The sequence below is a fragment of the Scyliorhinus torazame genome, chromosome 14 (assembly GCF_047496885.1).
Source record: "Scyliorhinus torazame isolate Kashiwa2021f chromosome 14, sScyTor2.1, whole genome shotgun sequence".
Taxonomy (NCBI): domain Eukaryota; kingdom Metazoa; phylum Chordata; class Chondrichthyes; order Carcharhiniformes; family Scyliorhinidae; genus Scyliorhinus; species Scyliorhinus torazame.
Window position 1 is genome coordinate 85,907,424 of NC_092720.1, and position 12,178 is coordinate 85,919,601.

At 49.0% G+C, this 12,178-nt stretch overlaps 1 long non-coding RNA gene across 4 annotated transcripts in view; it reads left to right on the top strand.

Moving 5' to 3' along the window:
• Positions 1-12,178, top strand: part of LOC140389314 (uncharacterized) — a 144,138-nt gene that overhangs the window by 59,523 nt on the left and 72,437 nt on the right. The window lies entirely within an intron of this gene.

The window sequence follows — 12,178 nt, forward strand, 5'->3', positions numbered from 1 at the left end:
ATGTCCGGGAAAACCATACTAAGGCAGGTGCGAAGTCTCCGGCCCATTAGGTGTTCTGCGGGAGCTAGCCAGTCACCGCATGGGGGGTGGTCCTATACATAAACAAAAAGCGAGCCAGTCTCGTGTCCATTGATCCGGAAGACTGCTTCTTTAGGCCTCTTTTGAATGTCTGCACTGCGCGCTCTGCCAGCCCATTTGAAGCCGGATGGTAAGGGGCAGTGCGGATATGGCGTATGCCGTTCATCTTCGTGAACCTCGCAAACTCCTCACTCGTGAATGGAGTGCCGTTATCCGTGACCAGCACCTCGGGGAGGCCATGCGTACTAAAAGTCAAAAGCATCTTTTCAATTGTTGCGCAGGACGTTGTCCCCTGCATCTTATGCACCTCTAGCCATTTAGGCTGGGCGTCAATTAATAGAATAGAAGGAACATGGATCCTTGAAAAGGGCCTGCGAAATCTGCATGCAAGCGTGCCCAAGACCGCTCTGGCCATTCCCAGTGATGTAGGGGCGCGGCCGGCGGAAGCTTCTGTTGCTCCTGGCAAATGGAGCAGTTTTGGGCCACTTTCTCAATGTCGGTGTCGAGGCCTGGCCACCAGACATAACTCCGGGCCAACGTTTTCATTTTGGTCACACCTGGGTGCCCATTGTGCAAGTCTGTTAGTATCAGCTCCTGGCCTTTTTCCGGGACAATCACACGCGTCCCCCACAAGAGGATGCCGTCTTCCACGCTGAATTCTGACAGCTTGGAGGAAAATGCCCGCAACTCGCCTGGGAGCTGTATATGCTGCCCACCACACAGGACTATGTGCCGAACCTTTGACAGGACTGACTCCTTCTAGGTCCACTCACGGATCTGTGATGCCGTGACAGGCAAGGTGTCCATAAAATTTAGGGTTGCAACCACCTCACCGGTTGTGGGGGTCGACATGGGGCCGGTCGATAAAGGCAATCGGCTCAGTGCGTCGGCATTTGCTATCTGCGTACCTGGTTTGTGCTCCAGAGAATACTCGTATGCAGCAAGCAACAAATCCCAGCGCTGGATCCGTGCGGAAGCAATGGGCGGTAATGGCTTATCCTCTCTGAAAAGTCCCAGCAGAGGCTTATGATCAGTCACGATAGTGAAATGGCGGCCATACACATACTGGTGGAAGCGTTTCACCGCAAAAACCACTGCCAGGCCCTCCTTTTCGATCTGTGCGTACTTTTTCTCCGCTGCAGTCAATGTGCGGGAGGCGAAAGCTATCGGTCACTCGGCCCCGTTCTCCATCTTGTGGGACAGGACGGCCCCAATACCATACGGGGATGCATCACATGTGACGAGCAAAGGCTTTCCAGGATCATAGTGGGTTAGTAACCCAGATGACGACAATTGTTGCTTTACCCGCCGGAAAGCGATTTCTTGCGGCTGACCCCAAACCCAGGTGTGATTTTTCTTTAGCAGAAGGTGCAAAGGGGCCAGCGTAGTTGCCAGATTGGGGCGGAACTTCCCGTAATAGTTTACGAGACCGAGAAAAGAACGAAGATGCGAAGTGTCAGTCGGGGCGGGGGCCTGTTGAATTGCACGCACCTTCTCTGCGACGGGGTGCAAACCTTCGCGGTCCACCCGATAACCTAGGTAGACTACTTCCTTTGCCTGAAATACGCACTTTGTGCGACGTAAACGGACTCCAGCCTCCGAAAGGCGTCTAAGGACAGCCTCCAGATTTTCCAAATGTTCCTGCTCCGACGTCCCTGTAATCAAAACGTCATCTAAGTAGACAGCAACACGTGGTAAACCTCTCAAAATGCCCTCCATAACACGTTGAAAAATTGCGCAGGCAGAGGATACTCCAAAGGGCAACCGTGTATATTCAGACAGGCCTCGGTGTGTATTAATCGTTACACATGGTCGGGAGGCAGGGTCCAGCTCCATCTGCAGGTAGGTGTGACTCATATCTAATTTTGTGAACGAGAGTCCACCTGCAAGCTTCGCGTAGAGATCCTCGATGCGAGGCATTGGATATCGGTCGAGTCGGGAAGCCGTATTCACTGTAAGTTTATAGTCGCCACACAAGCGAACTGTGGCATCTGGCTTCATTACAGGTACAATTGGTGCTGCCCAGTCAGCAAAACGGACGGGCCTGATAATACCCAAACTCTCCAAACGAGTGAGCTCCCCTTCTACCTTCTCGAGCAAGGCGTAAGGCACCGGGCGCGCCCGGAAATAGCGCGGCGTGGCTCCTGGTTCAACTTGGATACGGGCTACGGCCCCTTTTATTTTCCCCAAACCAGGCTGGAATACATCTGGGTATCGTCCTAGCACCTCAGTCAACCCTTCAGAAACTGTTTGGAGGATGTGCTGCCATTGCAACCGCAAATGGCGCAACAAGTCCCGACCCAACAGGCTGGGCCCATGGCCGCGCACCACGATAAGTGGGAAACGCACCTCCTGGCGTCCATAAACAACAGGGGTCATTGTAGTTCCTGCAATGTCCAGTGGTTCCCCCGTGTAGGTGGCCAACCTGGCCTGTGAGTCGGTTAATGTAAGGGTCTGTATACCCTGCTTGATGCGGTCGAATGTCCTCTGGGCGATCACGGAGACCGCTGCGCCAGTGTCCAACTCCATCTCAAGCGGGTGGCCATTGACCCGTACTGTCACTTTAATGGGGGCCACACGGGGAGCTGCCACACAATGCAACTGCAGGCAGTCGTCCTCCGTCTCCACGTCCTCAGGAGTAGTCGCCGCAGGTTCATCCACATGGAAGGTACGGCCCCTGGGCTGGTCCCAGTTACGGCCCCTGGGCTGGTCCCAGTTTCAGGCGGAACGACGGCGCCTCTGGCGCCCCCAGGACCACCATCCGCGACGGGGTCGGCGCCTACAAATCTGACACGGACATGGCTCCTCATCCATTGGTTCTGGAGAAGGCTCCCTTCGGGGAGGAATGTCTGACGGCCACTGGCGTTGATCCGGACATTGCCTCGCCCAAGGTACCGCAGGAATGCGAGGGGACATTTTCGGACGGAAGGGGTTGCGCCCCAAGGCATGCACTTCCATTCCCTGTAGCTCCTGTACTCCTCGTTCTGCGCTCTCTCGGGACAATACTATTTGAATGGCCTGTTGAAAAGTCAATGTTGGCTCAGCTAACAACTTTCTCTGGGTGGCCGCATTGATAATACCGCAAACCAAACGGTCGCGTAACATTTCTGACAAAGTCTCACCATAGTCACAGTACTCCGCAATCCTGCGTAGCCTGGATAGAAAATCGGCAAGGGATTCTCCAGGGGTCCTCTCAGCGGTATTAAACCGGTAACGCTGGACTATCGTGGACGGGGTTGGGTTAAAATGTTGCCCCACTATATTCACAAGTTCATCAAACGTTTTGGTGTCCGGCGCAGCTGGCAGTAAGGCTCCTTATCACCCCAAACGTATGCGGGCCGCAGGCGGTGAGCAATATGACCACCTGGCGCTCGTTTTCGGTGATATTGTTTGCCCGGAAATAGTAACGCATCCGTTGTGTGTACTGGTTCCAGCTTTCCAGCGCAGCATCAAAAACATCCAAACGTCCGTACAGAGGCATGGTATAATAGAAAACAACTTCCAACCTGTATCCAACAAAAATCCAGGGAGGTGGCTTCAGCAGTGTCGACAGCTATTCACTTTAATCCTCGTTGCCAGTTTTGTGACGGCCACGAAGAATCCAGCATGAGTTTTAAGGATACAAAGTAATAACATTTATTTACAATAACATATATATATTACAGCAGCAGCAACTTCCCTTGCTGCGCACTCCTTCCTGCTGGTTCCTAAACTGGCCAGCTTTATTTATACTTGGAGTTTACTAATGGTTACTCCGCCCCCCTCATTGGGGAAGCTCATACTCCCACAGGATTGTGGGATTGTCATTAGTCCCCAGCCAATGGTAAGCAGGCAGGTTATAACAGCTGGCTATGTCCTCATTAATGCCGGGCCAGTACACTGCCTCTCGGGCCCGTCGGCGGCACTTTTCCACGCCCAGGTGGCCCTCGTGTAGTTGTTCCAGGACAAGCTGGCGCATGCTATGCGGGTTGACAATGTGGTCCAGTTTTAGAAGAACCCCATCTACTACCACCAGATCATCTCTGACATTATAGAATTGAGGCATTGGCCCTTGAGCCACCCGTCCGTTAGGTGGCGCATGACACACTGTAGCAAGGGGTCAGTCGCCGACTCGCGGAAAATTTGGACGAGGCGTTCATCCGAGGCAGGTAAATTGAAGGCCGCGAATGCCACATGGGCGTCAACCTGGCAGACAAATCCCGCTGGGTCACATGGAGTGTTGACTGCCCTGGAGAGAGCGTCAGCAATGATGAGGTCCTTACCAGCTGGAAGTCGTATCGCCGGAGCTTGAGAAAAATACGCTGGAGGCGAGGCGACATGTCGTTCAAGTCTTTCTGTATTATATTTACCAGCGGGCGATGGTCGGTCTCAACGGTGAATTGTGGAAGTCCGTAGACATAATCGTGAAACTTAACAACACCAGTCAGAAGGCCCAGGCACTCTTTTTCTATCTGCGCATAGTGCAACTCCGTGGGGGTCATCGCACGTGATGCATATGCAACAGCGGCCCATGATGAGGCCTCATCATGTTGAAGGAGCACTGTCCCAATGGCAGATTGACTGGCATCGGTCGAAATTTTGGTCTCCTTTGCCGGATCAAAGAAAGCTAAGACCGGGGCCGTGGTCAGTTTTGCCTTGAGTTCTCTCCATTCGCGCTCGTGGGCAGGGAGCCATTGGAAGTCTGTCATCTTCCTGACCAGGTTCCTGAGAGCCGTGGGATGAGAGGCGAGGTTAGGGATGACTTTCCCTAATAAATTGACCATGCCCAGAAATCGGAGGACCGCCTTCTTGTCCTCTGGTGTTTTCATAGCTGTGCTAGCAGCTACCTTGTCCGCATCCGGTTGCACACCCAATTGGGAGATGTGGTCCCAGAGGAACTTAAGTTCTGTCTGACCAAAAGAGCATTTGGCCCTGTTGAGGCGGAGGCCATGTTCATGTATACGTCTGAATACATGCTGGAGGCGACTAACATGCTCCTGCGGGGTGGTGGACCAAATGATTATGTCATCGACATAGACGCGAACACCTTCAATACCTTCCATCATTTGTTCCATAATCCTATGGAACACTTCTGATGCAGAGATGATCCCAAAAGGCATCCTGTTGTAACAATATCTTCCAAAGGGGATGTTAAATGTGCAGTTTCCTGCTGGATTTATCGAGCTGGATTTGCCAGAATCCCTTTGAGGCATCGAGTTTGGTAAAGAGCTTGGCACGAGCCATCTCACATGTGAGCTCTTCGCGCTTGGGAATTGGATAGTGCTCCCTCATAATATTGCGATTTAGATCCTTGGGATCAATGCAAATTCCCAATTCGCCGGAAGGCTTTTTTACACATACCATGGAACTGACCCAGTCAGTCGGTTCCGTGACTTTGGAAATCACTCCTTGGTTCTGGAGGTCCTGCAGCTGCTGCTTGAGGCAGTCCTTAAGAGGTGCTGGGACCCTGCGAGGTGCGTGCACCACAGGCGTGGCATTCGGTTTGAATAAAATCTTGTAGGTCTACGGGAGCGTGCCCATGCCCTCGAAGACGTCATGGTACTGGTTGATAATGGCGTCGAGCTGAGCCCTGAAGTCAGTGTCCTGAAAGGCAGACGTGTCAGCAGGAGAGAGAGAGTGAACTCTCTGAACTAGGTTCAACAGCTTACATGCCTGCGTGCCAAGCAGGGAGGCTTTCGAGGAACCCATGATTTCAAAGGGAAGGATGGCTTTGCGTGACCTGTGCATCACTTCAAGTTGGCATTAGCCGCTGGCAGCAATGTCATTGCCATTATAATCTAATACCTGGCAGGCTGATGGCAGGATGGCTGGTTTGACATGAAGGCTTTGGAGGTCAGACCACGCAATGAGATTGGCGGAGGCACCAGTGTCCAGGCGGAATCGTATTTTGGACCGGTTGACCGTAAGGGTGGCACACCACTCATCGTCCGGATCGATGCTGTATACCGACAGCGGCTGGTGTCTTTGCTTCGGGGACACCCTGTTTTTTGTAATGATACCGACTTGAAAGGCGCCTTCTGGTCCTCGGTGTCAATATCGGGTAGCAGGTCCGAATCGGGCTCGGTGACCGTGGGTTGAAGGGCCCGGACATTCCTGCGAGGCTGGCTGGAGCAACGAGAGTTGGCAGGCTGAGCTGATCTGCATAAAGCAGCATCGTGGTCAAGTTTGCCATATAGCAGGCATTGTCGGGATTTGGCAGGACATTGCCACTTTAAGTGGGCGGAGCCACAGTTGCTGTAACTTGGATACGTTCGCTGCGTCACCGCGCATGCACGGTGCGGTCATACGTGGTGCGCACCTGCGCAGTACGTTCGTTGACGTCACCATCCCCTCGTTCGGTGCGCACAAACGCGGGAGTCTGCGAAATGGCCGCCCTCATCCAGGCTGAGGCCCTGGAGTTGCTCGATTGCTTGGACCCGTTCTGCCTCGTGGGGACCTTGCCGCACCGTTTCAGCCGCTTGGATGTGGGAATATCGACTAGTGGCGTGTTCATGTAGCACGCAGGTCTCGATGGCAGTCGCGAGTGTGAGCTGCTTTACCTTGAGGAGCTGCTGGCGTAGGGGATCCGACTGAACGCTGAAAACGATCTGGTCGCGTATCATGGAGTCGGAGGTGGACCTGTAATTATAGGACTGCGCAAGGATGCGGAGATGGGTGAGAAAGGACTGGAAAGGTTCATCCTTACCCTGCAAACGCTGTTGGAATACATTGCGCTCGAAACTTTCATTCATCTCGATGTCGCAGTGACTGTCAAACTTAAGGAGGACCGTCTTGAATTTTGATTTCTCTTCACCATCAGCAAAGTTGAGAGAATTGAAAATGTGGATGGCATGTTCCCCGGCCGTGGATAGGAAGAGAGCGATCTTCCTGGTGTCTGAGGCAGCTTCCTGTTCTGTGGCTTCAAGGTAGAGCTGGATGCGTTGTTTGAATATTTTCCAGTTGGCTCCTAGGTTACCGGTGATGCGGAGAGGCGGCGGGCGGACACTGTCATTTTTGCAGGATGGCTGTATGCTGGTGGAAGGCAGATCACTTGCAGGTAGGTCTAAGAAGTTCTAACATCCCTCAACTACTGGTACCATGATTGTTGGGTGCTCTGGATCCATGGAACACATACAGGCCACCAACACTTAAAATAGGACAACACTATTTTATTAAGTTCGAAACTGTCGAGCATACTTTCACTGTGGGTTAACACGATGTTAGATTAAACTAAAGACCTATGCCTGTCCTAACCAGTCTATGCACTCAGCACATGGTGAAGATCTGTGCTGTAGGCTTTAAGCTCTGTCCTTCTGAGAGGCTGCATCCCGAATGAGCGGGAACTCTGATGCCCTCTGTCTATATAGTGAGTGTGCTCTAACTGGTGATTGGCTGCGGTGTTGTGTGTGTTGATTGGTCTTGCTGTGTGCCCATTAGTGTGTGTGTCTGCACCATGATATACTGGTGTATATTATGACAGAGGTCAAACCAATTTTATGAAGAATGGGGAAAAGAGATGAAAGAGCAATCTTGGGGATCACTCCCCGTCATTCCTGCTGAATGCGAGGGATTTCTCCTCCCAGTATTTGATAATAAACAAGTCTATCACACTGCTGATTTGAGACAGTGGTTGTTATGCGTTTTAGATGTCCAGCAATGGTCACCCACTGTAATGGACTTGTCCCTTTAAGATAAGTATTTTCATGAATGTACTCATATACATTTGGTGTCAGTGGAATAGAACTGGAACATCTGTGTTCCATGTGCTTTTTTTCCTTTGTTACAATTGCTTAATGTTTACCTTTCATTTTATAACATTTCTAGAATTCGTTCATTAGCTGTTGTGGTAGCATGGCCTTTAAGAGGCAATACTTCGCAGGCCACATGACAGGCCTTCAGACCATGGGGTCGGAGAGCGCAAACATTAGCCTATTGAGTGTTTAGGCGTGAACCTGGCTGTTGGGATTTGGTCAGAGTTATCCTGGAAGTCATTGAAATAAGACCTGTGTAGTAGCTATACTGTTCTGTGTATATAGTTCTTCGTTAAATAAATCCCTTGCGAGGAAACACAGCCTCGTCCCTTGCCTCACAATATAACATGGTCTATTAGATTTTGTATAATGTTTTAAACTGTATTTCTAAGCTACATTATCCTAGCTCAAGCAGCACCATCATACTGATCTTTTGCACCATTAATAACTTTTGAAGGCCTGCAGATCAGAAATGTGTTTTCGTAGTGGACGTGTAACAGTGAAACAAAGATAGCTTTATTTTAATACTGCAACCATATATAATGTAGAAGAATATTCTATTAATTCTCATGATGTGTTTATGAAATATATTAACCCATGAGAGCTTGCTGCAATTAAAGTCGATCAGATTATTTGAACTTCACACACATAACATTGTCCTAACTCTCCCTCAAAGGAGATGTTCAGGTGAATAAGACCCTTTGGTTCATTTCAAGATGTCTTTCCAGGATACCAGCTTCACATACTAGCTTCCATGTTCAGCTACACTGGCAAACACAAATTATGTTTAATCCACATCTGGAAGATACAATTAATTGTACTGTGTAGCACCATCAATATGACGCGAGGCAGGTTGAGGTAATGTCAATTGAAGGCTTTATTAAGCAGAACTTTATCCCCAGCAGCGTAGTTACAGAATGCAACTGCTGAGGGAAATGGAGGGAAAACTGGGTTCTTATACCGGCATTTCTGGGTGGAGTCCAGTAGGTGGCAGATCCTATCAGGACCTGGCATCCTTCCACCAATAGCCTGTCGACACATGGTGTACCGTATTACCCCTAATACATACCACCACATACTGTGAAGTCAGTCTGGATTGTAAGCCTTCGCAAGGAGGGTTTGAACAAACTAGCGAGCTGTGGATGCTCAGTCATAGGGCATATTCAAGACAGAGATCAATAGATCTTTTGGTCTTAAGGGATATAAAGGACATGGGGTACAGCGAGAAGGTGGGATGTTGAGGCAGAAGATTAGACATGATTTTATTAATGATAGAACAGGCGTGAGTGGACAAATGGCCTATACCTGTTCCTAATTCTTATGGTCTCATGCTCTTATAATAATAAAGCCAACACAATGTTTGACCAAAAATTGAGACCATTAAAACAAAACAAGAATGCAATGCATGATTTTAGTTTGTTTATATGTCAAGGTCTTCATGTGATATTGGTATTGTTTAACTGCTTGCTTTGAAATAGTTCAGTCAAAGAAGGTTCGAGCAAGGTGACCTTGTTATTGTGCTGCAAGGAATCACTAAAATATTGGACCCAAAATGAAATTAAATTTCCAGCTAAAGTAGATGGTGCAAAGGTAAAGAATGCTTGTTTTCTGGTAGACTCCTGTGTTTGTGTTCAAGGCTGTTCAACAAGGTAACATCGACGGCCTCCAGGATAGCGTTTAATGCAATCGAGGGGCAGAGTCAGCATTTGTCTGACCTTCATTCGGCTGAACTGCTGATTATTGTAAAGTCCTTCCCGTTCTCCTCCTGACACTTAGTGCCATTTGAGAGTTGTGCCACCTGGAAACCCAATATGAACTCTGAAAATAGAGACAGATACAATTACCTTAGAGTGCCCTGGATTGTTTGTTTGGTATTTTAATCAATGACACAGAGCTAAATATTAAATGTTTAGCCCAGGCTGACACAACTACATTGGCTTTTATCTTTCCATTAGTCAGAATAACTTGAAAAAGAAAAACTCTCATTAAAATATTAATGATACTGGATTTCAATCCCAGGAAAGTCAACATCTGATGGACAACCTTGTAAAAAAATTCTTTGTGTAACTTTCAGCTTAAAGAAAAGCATTCCAGTGCATTACCAGAAATACAATACTAGTGGGGTGAACAGTTTGTCTCTGTAGTCGGTGTAGTGAAATTATAAACTCGATTAGAAAGAACTATGTTTGGCTAATTTTAACTCAGCAGAATTAGTATGAACAAAGCAACATCTGCTTCAGAAGTAGGTTGGTCGACTTGGTAGCCTGTTAATGTTGATGGTCAACGGCCTTGACTTTTAAAGGGGATTACCTCTGGGCACCTGATGATCCCCCTGATCTTCAGAGTTGCTTTATTTGCACATCGCGGTCCTATGACTTGGTGAGCGCCCTCACCACGCACTCTCCAACATTGGATGTCGGAGGCCTGGGTGGGGTGAAAGTTTTGAAGGGAAATGGTGGTGGGGGGGAGGTGGCCGGGGGGAGTGTGGATGGGGGTAGGATGTAGAATAGGAAATCGATGGAAGGGTACTGGAGGGCTAGGATGAGGCCTGAGGTCTTGAGCAATTAAGGCCTTTTTGGCCAGGTCAGTCGGGGCCCATAGTTGGTGTCTTGTCGCAGGACTTGCTCAAGTAACCTCATTAGGTTCAGGATAAGTGTAAAGATGCTCACCTCATGGCCTCATGTAGGAGGAAGTCCTGCCTAGATGTAGGATGGTTTCCCAAGGTGCGGGAAACCCGGCTATCCCCAATTAAAGTTGAAAAGCTGAATGATAATAAGGTTTACAACTTCATTATCACGTTTGAACTGTTAACCCCCCCTCTCTGGAGCAGTTTGCCTACCACCCACCTCCCTGCCTCAATTGAAGCTAGAAATAGGTAGATCACCACTAAAGCCTGAGTGGAGGGATTGGAGTGCATGCACAACATATAAAACACTGGGGCCCATGCTCTGGGGGAACAGGGCTGCTCTGGGGGTGTGGGCTCAAACCAATGTCATGTGGTAGCAGAAGTGAGAGACAGTCACATGATCGAGTCAATCAGAGTTAAGCTGGTTGGTTTAAATTTCAAACAATGCTTGGTAGTTAACTGGCAATCATTAGAAACTGGTACATTCTCCATGGTAATGCCTCTACCAGTTAGAATATACTTACTAGGGCAGCATGGTAGCACAGTGGTTAGCATTATGGCTTCACAGCGCCTGGTCCCAAGTTTAATTCCTGGCTGGGTCACTGCCTGTGCAGAGACTGCACGTTCTCCCTGTGTCTGTGTGGGTTTCCTCCGGGCACTCCGGTTTCCTCCCACAAGTCCCGAAAGACAAGGTATTAGGTAATTTGGACATTCTGAATTCACCCTCTGTGCATCCGAACAGGCGCCGGAATGTGGCGACTAGGGGCTTTTCACAGTAAATTCATTGCAGTGTTAATGTATGCCTACTTGTGACAATAAAGTGTATTATTATTACTAACCAATCATCATTCTATTTTCATACAGTGTACATTTGTTGTTTTTCCATACATTGGTATTCTTGCATCTTGTCCTGATGAGTGCAAGACAAGAAGCTTCAATAACATGTCTCTTTTTTTTAACAATTATCATCCTGTCTTTTCTGCACCGCATTGAGCACTAATTCAGTGAGGCAACTGGTATTCAATTAATGGATTTCCCATACACAAGACATCGATCCCTGCTCATGTACTTGGTTTAGCAAAGTGGAGTGTCCCAGACCTCATACACATCTCTCAGGAGTATTGCTGACTTTTTATTCCCATGGAGCCTCTTCATGTAAGGGTCCACATTTCCTTTTTTTCCTCAATTGCAGAGGCGGGTGTGTAAGTTTTGGGAAGAAAAAGGAACAAAGGGAACCAAATCAGATGTTTGGTATTCGATACCCTGACATGAATCCAAGTAAAAAACTACCCGCGGAATTCTCCATGCCTGAAACTAAGCTGACGTTGAGACTGAATCAGTGGTTTTCGATGATAGCAAAATTGGCGTTGTTCCTAGATCAATCCACCGACCATTAAGGGGCTAGCACCGTGGCCATGTGGGCACAACTGATTCCATTGAAAAATGGTGTCTGATTTGCTAGATTTGGGATTGGCACTCGAGAGGCTGGCAGGCTGCAGCCTCATAGAAGCACTTTGCTCCCCGCACACACTCATCCCAGCCAACAAAATGACAGCAAGAAGTGCGGCACCCTGATTCACTTCTGCTGAACTGGAAATCCTACTAGATGCAGTGGAGGAGAAGCGGGCCACCCTGTCCTCTGGGGTGGGGAGACGTTTGCTACCTGCTGCCGTGCACCAGGCCTGGGCACAGGTAGGAGAGGTCGTGAGCGCTGTGGGCCGGCCAGCAGTGCAGGAAGAAATGG